Source organism: Schistocerca cancellata, chromosome 6, assembly GCF_023864275.1.
Source record: "Schistocerca cancellata isolate TAMUIC-IGC-003103 chromosome 6, iqSchCanc2.1, whole genome shotgun sequence".
Lineage (NCBI taxonomy): Eukaryota > Metazoa > Arthropoda > Insecta > Orthoptera > Acrididae > Schistocerca > Schistocerca cancellata.
The window spans coordinates 615,619,332-615,631,769 of NC_064631.1; positions in this window are offsets into that span (position 1 = coordinate 615,619,332).

The following is a 12,438-nucleotide window of genomic DNA, read 5'->3' on the forward strand; positions in this document are numbered from 1 at the left end:
ACAATCCCATTAATATTACCTGCCTGACATTTAATTCTCCCCACAAAAGTTCCTGAAATAGAGAAATTATTATTTCAAACTACTCTTAAATATTCCACATGCATACCATGACTCCACTCTTTCGTCATTACGGAGCACAACTAAAACAGGTGTTAACAGCACAGGATCCAGCGGCAGAGAGCTGAAACATGGCCGTTCTCGAGGTCCTCTCACACCTCTGTCGAAGTGGGGGAGCACCTTACTACCCTATTGGTCAGCCACATTTCAGGCACTCAAAGCTCAGGTAAATTTCATCTCTTTGGTCCCACCAAAGGTGGCCAAAGGATCGACTCAAAGATGATCATATATTCACATTCACTATCTGCAGTTAGCAGACGACCATACATTCATTCATTTCAAAAGATCTCACCAAACTGGATGTAGGGATTTATTTTGTGGGAGTGCACATATGATAAATTAAATAAATAAATTGTCATTCTTTCCTACACTGGTATCCGGCTTCGCTGTATTAATTGAAATTAAGTTATTTCACAAAAAAAATGTGTTGTTCTGACAAAAACAATGAAGTATGTTGTACCTATTTTCAATGTCGGGCGGTACTGTACCCTTTCAAGGTTTCCGACGTGACTATGCCCAAACAACTGGAATTTGAACGCGGAATGGTAGTAGAAGCTAGTCGCAATGGGACATTCCAATTCGGAAATCGTCAGGGAATTCAATATTCCGAGATCCTCAGCGTCAAGAATGTGTCGAGAATACCGTATTTCAGGTGTTACCTCTCACTATGGATGGCACAGTGGCCGATGACCTTCGTTTAACCACCGAGAGCAGTGGAGTTGCGTGAAGTTGTCAGTGCTAACAGACAAGCAACACTGCGTGAAATAACCACTGTGTGTGACATACAGTGAACGTATCCGTTAGGACAGAGAGGCGAAATTTGGCGTTAATGGGTTACAGCAGTACAAGACCGACGAGAGTGCCTTTGCTAACAGCAGGGCATCACCTGCAGCACCTCTCTTGGGCTCGTGACCACATCGGTTGCACCTTAGACGAATGGGAAACTACGACCAGGGCAGATGAGTCCCGATTTCAGTTGGTAAGCGTGATGATAAGGTTAGAGTGTGGTGCAGGCCCCACTAAGCCACGGACCCAAGTTGTTAACAAGGCGCTGTGAAAGCTGGTAGCGGCTTCGTGATAGTGTGGTCTGTGTTTAAATGGAATAGACTGGATCCTCTAGCCAAACAGAAACCGATCATTGACTGGAAACGGTTATGTTCGGTTGTGTATTGTGTATTCAACCGGAGACCTAGAAACGACGGAGAGCCTTCGTCCCGCCATAGCCCTCAGTGGTTCTCAACCTCACAACAGGCCACAGCAGTTCTCAACGCTGCCCCACACCGAACCCAAGGTTGTCGTGCAACCGCAACGTCAGAATTGCCTCTCTGCTGCCTTTACCTTTCCCAAAGTCAAACTGATCGTCACCTAACATCTTCCTTCTTCATTCTTCTATATATTACTCTTGTCAGCAACTTGGACACATGAGTTGTTAAGCTAATTGTGCGATAATTCTCGCACTTGTCAGCTCTTGCAGTCTTCGGAATTGTGTGAATGACATTTTTCCGAAAGTCAGACATATTCTACACATCATCTTGAGCAGTCGTTTTGTTACCAATTCCCCCAATGATTTTAGAAACGCTGATGGAATGTTGTCTATCCATTCTGCCTTATTTGATGTTAAGTCCTCCAAAGCTCTCTTAAATTATTATTCTAATATAGGATCCCCTATGTCTTCTAATTCGACTCCTGTTTCTTCTTCTATCACATCAGACGTATCTTCCCCCTGATACAGGCCTTCAATGTACTCTTTCCACCTATCCTCTCTCTCCTCAGCATTTAGCAGTGGAATTCCCGTTACACCCTTAGTGTTACCACCCTTGTTTTTAATTTCAGAGTAGATTGTCTTGACTTTCCTTCCAACAATCATTTCTTTTTCGATTTCTTCATATTTTACATGCAGCCATTTTCTGTTAGCTTCCCGGCAGTTCCTATTTATTTCATTCCTCGACGACTTGTAGTTCTGTATTCCTGAACTTCCCTGAACATTTTTGTACGTCCTTCTTTCGTCAAGTATTTCTTCTGTTACCCATGGTTTCTTCGCAGTTACCTTATTTGTATATACACATTTTTTTCCAACTTATATGATGTCCCTTTTTAGAGATATCCATTCTTCTTCATCTGTACTGGCTACTGAGCTATTCCTTAGAGGACTTCAAGCGTATCTCGTCATTCCTTAGTACTTCCGTAACCCACTTCTTTGCGTATTGATTCTTCCTGACTTATGTCTTAAACTTCAGCCTACTCTTCATCACTACTGTATTGTGATCTGAGTCTCTAGCTGCTCCTGGGTACTCCTTACAATCTTTCTTTCTTTCTTTCTTTTGTTACCGCCTTTATCCCGCATTGTGCGCAGGGTCGTCAGGGTTAAGTACGGATTTGGCACGGTTAATTTTAAGGGGTGGCCGGATGCCCTTCCTGCCACCACCCCATACCCCCCAGGACGGAATTAGTGTACCCCAGCTGTCTGCGTCTACTGTAAATCGTGAAAGAGTGTGAATGTGTTTCAAATGTCTGCGAGTCGTGCAACTGAGGCGCGACGTGGGGACAAGCGGCGCGACGTGGGGACAAGCCCGGTATTCACCTAGTAGGATGTGGAAAACTGCCTAAAAACCACATCTAGTCTGGCCCGGTACACCGGCCGTCGTCGTTAATTCGCCGGGCGGATTCGATCCGGGGCCGGTGCACCTACCCGAGTCCAGGAAGCAGCGCGTTAGCGCTCTCGGCTATCCTCTCGGGTTGGGTATGCCTTACAATCTAGTATCTGAATTCGGAATCTCTGTCAGACCATGATGTCATCTAATTGAAATCTTCCTTTATTATCGAGCCTTTTCCAAGTATACATCCTCCTCTTGTGATTCTTGAACAGAGTATTCGCTATTACTAGTTGAAATTTATTACAGAATTCAATTAGTCTTTCTTCTCTCTCATTCCTCGCCCCAAGCCCATATTCTCCCGTAACCTTTTCTCCTGCTCCTTCCTCTACAACTGAATTCCAGTCCCCCATGACTACCAGATTTTCATCTCACGTCTGCATTACCCTTTCAATATCGTCATATACCTTCCCTATCTACCTCCTCATCTTCAGCTTGCGACATTGGCATGTATATCTGAACTATCGTTGTCGATGTTGGTTTGCTGTCGGTTCTGATAACAACCCTATCACTGAACTGTTCACTATAACACACTCTCTGCCCTTCCATCCTATCATAACGAATACTACACCTGTTATTCCATTTTCTGCTGCTATTGATATTGCCCTATACTCATCTGACCAGAAATCATTGTCTTCTTTCCATTTCACTGATCCCTACTATATCCAGATTGAGCCTTTGCATTTCCCTTTTCAGATTTTTTTGCTTTCCTATCACATTCAAGCTTTTGACATTCCACATCCCGACTCGTAGAACGTTATCCTTTCGTTGGTTTTGCAATATTTTTCTCATGGTCAACTCCTCCTTGACAGTCCTCTCCCAGAGATCCGAAGAGGGGACCATTCCCGAATCTATTGCCAATTGAGAAATTGTCATGACACTTTTTCAATTACAGGTCACATGTCTTGTGGATACACTAATGCGTTTTACATTGCCTTCTGCATCCTCATGCCGTTGAACATTGCTGATTCTTCCGCCTTTAGGGGCAGTTTCCTACCCCAAGGTCAAGAGAGTGCCCTGAACCTCTGTCCTCTCCTCCGCCCTCTTTGACAAGGCTGTTATGCCGGGAGTCTTCGGCCGCTAATGATGATTATTAATCAAAATTTAAGCGATGGCAGGTGTCGAACCCGGGATCGATGACCTTTTGATTAATTTCTAATCAAAGATGCTACTCTTGACCACGAGTCACGCGATATTAGAAATCAAATATTGCACATGGGCTGCCCACGTCAGTCTGCTGTCGACAAAGAGTCCAAGCCATTGGACTGAACTCTTTATTGGAATAGTAAAAGGCCCTAATTGTATCTCGGGCGTTGTTGTCGTCCTTCACTGCCATGTAAGGACAACTGCCGAAGATTTGGTACTTAACAGTTCTGTACGTTCACGAATACAGTACGCACGCCGCTCGATCCAACCACCTCAGCGTCATCCACAAGCGTGCATTAGGACTTTTACTGAACGACCAAAAATTGTGCTAAGGTCTAACGAATACACAGGTCTGATAATGGAGTCTTGCGGCAGTCCTCCGTAGACCAGACTTGGTCCATTCAAGGTATTGTCCTGCTGTCTGACGTACATTACACGTCACCGTACGAGAGAGTAAAGGTGACGGCTAATGCCGTCTGGCACATGCATTGACCAGAGCTTCCGTATCAGGACGTTCACATCCACACCGTCACACACACCGGACAAATGGAAAAACAATGCCGCCAAGTAACCGTTAGAAACGCAAATACGTTCTATGCCGACGGTTAATGGACGTAGGCTGTCTGTGGTGCCACTTTCTTTTCTAAGCCCTTATTGAGAGCGGGGCACAAGGGAGTCCCTCTCAAGCCACCATTCCAAACGCCGCTTCCTGATCCTTTCTAATGTTTTAAGCACACAACAAGAAAGAGCGATGGGACGATATGAACTGCAAAGATTGGAGTCCTTGCCGGGCTTAAGTGTGGTAACAATAACGTAAGTGCACCAGTCGTACGGGAAATTGCCTAGTTCCCGTAAATGATTTTAGATGTCGAGCAATATGTGTAAGGCTTCGCCCGGTAACTTGGCCAGAATTTTGTAGAGGATGTCGTCACATCCCAAAGCATCATTGCTGGTAACTTTTAAGATGTTCCGCAGTTCTGAGAACTGGTATGGAGTCAATGAGGACTGCGTCGATCCCATGGACGAAGAAGAAGCAGCATCTGAAGTTGGTAATCACTGAAGGATGACCGATTGGGGCTCGACGATTTGTGCGAAATCATCCAGCCACCCGTGTAAACCGTGACTCAATGGGGAATTTGCATATGGTGGACCAAACCGATGACAACGGAGTTTCTCTGGTGAGTGTCTCACAAAACTGCTTCCAAGGCTGTTTTTTTTTCACTGCTTCAAAACAATTTGGCGGCGGCGGCACCACCTGTTTGTATTTGAGAAAATTCGCCGAGGTGCGTTCTCGTTTATAGATGCTGTAAGCTAGCTTTCGTTCAGCAACTTGTCTTGAGCAGTCCTGATTCCACCATGGAACTGAAACACCTTTCGGCCTCCTGATCGCTCTGGCTTGGCATTTGGAAAATACGGCCGCCTCGTTTATTAGGGAAATGAACAGATTGTAACGTTTGTCTGCGGGTCTTGCAATAAATCTGCGTGAAGGTGTTCCTTTATATACGTTTTATGCGCCTCACAGTTTGCTTTGTAAATGTTCCATTTTGATGACGGCATGTATGGGACTGTATTACTCTCATTCATCGTAGTTATTCGAATAGCAAGACGATCAGACCCCAGCGGGTAGGAATAGACCTCCCACATAAATTCTTGGGAGATATTCGAAGAACACAGCGTGATGCCTGTTGCAGACTAGCGTTTTCCAGGCGTCGGGATGACAGTTGGACAACCGTTGTTCAGAATAAATAAACTTAATTCACCTATGATGTCCCGTACTGGCTGCACCAGGTCTCATCTCCTGTAACGATGAGGATATCCAATAACGCGTGAGCGCGTTATTTCGAGAGATTCCACAAAAAGCGTTTGGTGACCGTTTCCAACAGCTTCACAACCGGTGTCAGAAGTATGGCGTAGCCAATGGTGATTGCTTTTAAGGCCGGCAAAAGTATTTTGTTTGTAGCTCTTGGTACCTTAATTTCCTGCGACCATTCACCGAATTTATCAGACATACTTTGTAGTACTGATGCTTTAATACAGGAAAGGTAGATCGTTACACTACGGATATACACTCCTGGAAATGGAAAAAAGAACACATTGACACCGGTGTGTCAGACCCACCATACTTGCTCCGGACACTGCGAGAGGGCTGTACAAGCAATGATCACACGCACGGCACAGCGGACACACCAGGAACCGCGGTGTTGGCCGTCGAATGGCGCTAGCTGCGCAGCATTTGTGCACCGCCGCCGTCAGTGTCAGCCAGTTTGCCGTGGCATACGGAGCTCCATCGCAGTCTTTAACACTGGTAGCATGCCGCGACAGCGTGGACGTGAACCGTATGTGCAGTTGACGGACTTTGAGCGAGGGCGTATAGTGGGCATGCGGGAGGCCGGGTGGACGTACCGCCGAATTGCTCAACACGTGGGGCGTGAGGTCTCCACAGTACATCGATGTTGTCGCCAGTGGTCGGCGGAAGGTGCACGTGCCCTTCGACCTGGGACCGGACCGCAGCGACGCACGGATGCACGCCAAGACCGTAGGATCCTACGTAGTGCCGTAGGGGACCGCACCGCCACTTCCCAGCAAATTAGGGACACTGTTGCTCCTGGGGTATCGGCGAGGACCATTCGCAACCGTCTCCATGAAGCTGGGCTACGGTCCCGCACACCGTTAGGCCGTCTTCCGCTCACGCCCCAACATCGTGCAGCCCGCCTCCAGTGGTGTCGCGACAGGCGTGAATGGAGGGACGAATGGAGACGTGTCGTCTTCAGCGATGAGAGTCGCTTCTGCCTTGGTGCCAATGATGGTCGTATGCGTGTTTGGCGCCGTGCAGGTGAGCGCCACAATCAGGACTGCATACGACCGAGGCACACAGGGCCGACACCCGGCATCATGGTGTGGGGAGCGATCTCCTACACTGGCCGTACACCACTGGTGATCGTCGAGGGGACACTGAATAGTGCACGGTACATCCAAACCGTCATCGAACCCATCGTTCTACCATTCCTAGACCGGCAAGGGAACTTGCTGTTCCAACAGGACAATGCACGTCCGCATGTATCCCGTGCCACCAAACGTGCTCTAGAAGGTGTAAGTCAACTACCCTGGCCAGCAAGATCTCCGGATCTGTCCCCCATTGAGCATATTTAGGACTGGATGAAGCGTCGTCTCACGCGGTCTGCACGTCCAGCACGAACGCTGGTCCAACTGAGGCGCCAGGTGGAAATGGCATGGCAAGCCGTTCCACAGGACTACATCCAGCATCTCTACGATCGTCTCCATGGGAGAATAGCAGCCTGCATTGCTGCGAAAGGTGGATATACACTGTACTAGTGCCGACATTGTGCATGCTCTGTTGCCTGTGTCTATGTGCCTGTGGTTCTGTCAGTGTGATCATGTGATTTATCTGACCCCAGGAATGTGTCAATAAAGTTTCCCCTTCCTGGGACAATGAATTCACGGTGTTCTTATTTCAATTTCCAGGAGTGTATGTATCCTGTTCCACATGTAACTGCTTCAAGAAACGATTCTTTTACTACTATTTAATAAGACAAAAGACGAACTTCACGTAAGTATAGCGTAAACTGAAGCTTCAATAAAAACCAGTAACTTAAAATTTATCCTGTTAGTACTCGCGTAGATACTACTTTCGCGAGACAAAGTTCGAGCGCCTTGCGGCGGTATTTTAGCGTGAGCAATGCCAGTTGTACAGGTGCTCCTGCGCCGATGTGATAATCATACGGTAAACGACACGTCACACTTTCTGTTCTGACGCTGCTCGGATGGCTGGCATTGGAACAGACTAAAAATATCCACTATAACGTATAAACTAGCACTATAGTTTAAGTCTCTGATACGTTCTTCATTGATATGTACCATGCACTTAAGCTTGTAAGCAAATAAATGTGTATAACAAAGAGCAGAACTTCCTACATCATTAAAGCCATAATAAGCGTTGTACAGTAAAAGAAGGACATGATTATCGTACAGAAACGTCATTGCCACTACATTAACAGTCATTTTAAGTGACACGTCCCATAAAATTTTTATTTGGAGTGGTGACAATTCGGTGGTTCCCTAAGACTAAATTTAGCCAAATTTTTAACGATCCCTTCCAGTATTGGTACCTGCCCGGATTGATTAACGCGTGGGCGAAGACCTTACGTAGCTCACCGCCCTCGAAGAGTTCTGGCCGGTCGATGAAACTGTACCACAAATAGTTGTCACACACTCGCCGTCAAAGAAATAATTCATAACGTCTTGCCGGGTATTCATGAAACGGTTTATTCCGGACTGAAGAGGAACTTTTCCTGTCGATTTTCGTCTGGGAGACGCACTGTTATTGCTGCGAGACGCGACAAACACGGGGTCCGGTTCTTCAAAACAAACGGCGAGAAATTAAGAGTACCGTAGTGGTGGATTTAGCGGACGACGCCCGCTTCCACGCTGCGGTTGGCACAAACCGTTGCTATGTACTGTGTAGTTTAACTATGATTATTTGCACCCAGTCATTGAGGGCCTTTTTTGTGGTATATTACATGCAGTGTTGAAGACTTAATTATTCGACAAGTAACAAAGATAAGTAAACCTTTTTAACTCATTTGTGTGACTTTATTACTAATTTTTTGAAGTGTTGTAGAGCCTTCGTTCTCCTACCCTGTTACCTGATCGTGGGGCACAGCTGTGTAATAGTGGCAGGGAGAAAATGTCTTAGCGGTGTACTGCACCAGAAACCGTTTCACGAGCTCACCAACTCGGCCTATCGTAATAACAGTGGCAACTCGGCCACCACAGCAGTAGTGACGGGACCTGTGCAAATTGGCTACGAAGGTTTACAAAATTCTGAACGGAGAGGACTCTAATAAAAAAACACTGATTCAGAAATATTCACTTTCGAAGTAACCCACGCGTTCTGAATGATACTAATCATTTCTGGCAATAACACGTAATCGTTTTAGTGGACTGAATTAGCCATGCAGCCAGAGTATTGTTGGTGCGTCACGGTGGATGTGTGGTTATATGTCATAATAAGGATCCAAAGGCCTCGTGTTCGATCCTTGGTTGTTTTAGGATTTTATCCTGTCACTTATCACGTCTTTCGCTTAGGCGATGTTTATCGATATGAAATATGCAAAACTGCACCATGTTTCGGAACCCACGTTGAGCAGTAGGTCCCATTATAAGTGGCTGGGTAAGTCATTTCAGAGGGCAGAAAAAGGTAAAAAGGGCAATGCCCAGTAAAGCACTGTAGTGTTCAAACCAACCTAGGGGTTGATGACAGCTTTACATTTTTTTAATACTACGCACAGAACACAATGCACTCCCTTTAGTAATGCAGTTGAAAATTGTAGTACTCGGAAATTTCTCATCCAAAAGACAGAAATTATAAAATTTCTTTGTGAAAGTGTTACGTTGACGGCCCAAAATAACTTTTTGTCCAGAAGCATAGCAACAAATATATCAAAGAAATAGTATTCAGGTACCAGGGTCTTTACTTAGTCACCTCAGTTATCATCTAACTACTTCTTTTTGTTCAATTATATCAAACAAAAGACACATGGACAGGGGTTTTTATCACCTCAAGAAGTTGGAAACGAAGTTTTTGATGTCGGCCTACCATCGGCAGAGTGGAAAGAATGGTGCCAGAATTAGTTCGTACGCAGACATCAGTATATAAATTCTAAAGGCGAATGTTTTGAGAAACAATAGAAAGATTTGTACCAAAAATGTTTATCTTCCGCTGTTTTTGTAAAAAAAAACTGAAGGGATAGCCCTTGTAATATTTAACAGACGCTATTCTTGTTTATCGATAAGATGTGTAATAACTATTTCAGTATTCCGTATAAACAAAACTAGATCAATCTTTCACCCAACTTATGCAACATGTAACGACAGAGATAAAAATAAAGTATTTGTAGCAGTCTGAGAAATTGCCAAATAAGGTAAAAGATAGACGATAGTCGGCCCCAGTGTGTCACAGGACGAGATCGTGTTTCGGGTTGCATGCTTTGTATACTTCCATCTTCCTTTGACCTAAAGAGCAGCATTTTACAACTGACGAGAAGCTACAATTTAAACTAGGATGCAAAATATATGGAATTTTATGTTTTCATTAAGTTTTTCTGGAGGAAAAATGTGCATTAAAATTTGGGTAAGAAAATGGGGTAAGGAACTGGAACTTGAACTCGACAGTTGGGTTACTAATGTGGAGTACTATGTCAGCTTATTTGTAGAATACCACTCATCCAAGGCATTCGTAAGAGTCTAAATTTATAACGGCGAATGCAATATTAGTCGTTAGCCCTTTATATTCACCACTAACGACCGTTATTTCTGTAGAGCAAGTTAATCGTTCGAACTAACAGAGAGCAATCACATATTTTAAAACTCGCGCTGCCTAAGTCCCAAAGACTAGTTTCTTTCATCGTTATTACTCGATCTAAATTCGTTCTCTGGAAGGTCATATTTGTACCAGGCTACACAAATCTTCATGACTGAAAGTTTCGTTGCACGTACACATTTACTTATATCGGCGGTTTTCTGCTATCCCACTGGTAGTACCGTTCTCGATAAAAATGGCTGCTGTCGTATCTTTTTCTTTATAGGGCAGCCTTTTAAGCAATTAGTTTTCAGTAACTTCGGCACTATTGTAAAATACATGCCTGCCGAGTGGCATGGGTGCTATCACGTCTGCCATACTTGTAAAATAATTTATTATACAATTCCTTGTATACCAGAGACACCACAGATGCGCTTTTAATCGTTACCAGTTTCGGCTGGTCACTGGCAGTCTTCAGAAATTTCACTAGAAAAAAGAAAATATTTTAATTTTTTAAACTCCTGCTAAAGTGTCTTTAAATCACTTCTAAGTGGTAGAGATCGTAAAGATAACAAGAAGATATAGGAACTCTAGTCAACCTACACTTAAGAAACAGTGCTGCTCAGATGCTGAATAGGTCACTTAACGAAACGTCATCAGCTGGTGAACAAGTGATTTATGCGTTTCTGGATAATCCATCATCAGATATTTGAAAACACGGGATACATAGCCATGAAGTAAAAAGTAACAGCACTGACACGTCGCATGACGAAAAACAACCATGTGTTACAACAAAAGAACATATACAAATCCATCTAGCTGTTGAGGTGAACTGAAAGTGTATGTTGGGCACATAAGTGTCAGAGTCAGACTGGCAGCACCTCTATGGTGACACCATCGTGAAATAAATTCTGCCGATAGGGGGAAAAATAGCGAAACAATATGCAATATCTCATTTACAGCGAAGCAGATTTAATGATAATTTAGGTCACACGCATGTTCAGTTAAAGACAAATAAGCGATTATTTTCCAGTTTTAAAAATATATAGACACTTCTGCTTAGTAGCCTACAATAAAGCAAGAAATTTTGAAAAAGCGGACAGGAGGACGCCTATATAACAGACGGGAGATTATAGAGACACTTTTTACTTATACATTCAGAAGTTCAGGAAAGTTAAAATTGGTTAGCCACTAATACTATAAAAGTTTCATTTGAAGAATCACAACACAAATTAGGTAATTACATGGCGTTTGGTGTTACCGAAAAAAATGGTTCAAATGGCTCTAGGCACTCTGGGACTTAACATCTGAGGTCATCAGTCCCCTAGACATAGAACTATTTAAACCTAACTAACCTAAGGACATCACACACATCCATGCCCGAGGCAGGATTCGAACCTGCGACCGTAGCAGCAGCGCGGTTCCGGACTGAAGCGCCTAGAACCGCTCGGTCACAACGGCCGTCCAAGGATAAGAAGATGAGGGCTATAAAGCACAAAAGTTACGTATCCTAAAACAACATTAAAAATATCAAAAAACCGTTGGTGCTCGGAGTGAACTGTCTTCCCAGTACTGAAATCGAGGTAAATTACTTTTCATGGACGTAATATTACATCACATTTGGTGCCGAAATACATGTGCTAGATAGAACTAAAAAGCGTGACTATGGAGTTAATTGAAACGGTGTTGTTCACTAGACAATTTTTAATGCTTGACATTCAATGAAGATGAAGTGAAAATCCACAACACTTAACAGTATGATAAAAAACAAAGATAGAAGATGGAGCCTTAATGTGTAAAAATTACCTACCCAACACATCACTGAAAATATTAAAAACCATTGGTGAGTGGAGTGCAACTGTTCATTCAGTCTGTAGGCGAGTTACGTGATTGATATATATAGGTCTCTATCTCTTCAAGAGTATGTAGTTCTCGCCCTTTGGGTTCAACACGGAGAATGTTCAGTCCTCCGTCCACAAAAAGTGGCAGCCAAGAACAGTATTATTTTTATATGTATGTTCCCTGAATCAGCTAGCAAAACCTCTGTCTGTATGTCCCACATAAATATAGTCACAAGAACATCTAGTCCTATACACTCCCGACTTACGGAACATAACTCCAGACTTATAGAACTTGTCTCTTTCCCCATCCACAGAACTACGTAAACCCTAGCTTTTTAAAGGTGCGGAAGCCGATTTATACGCT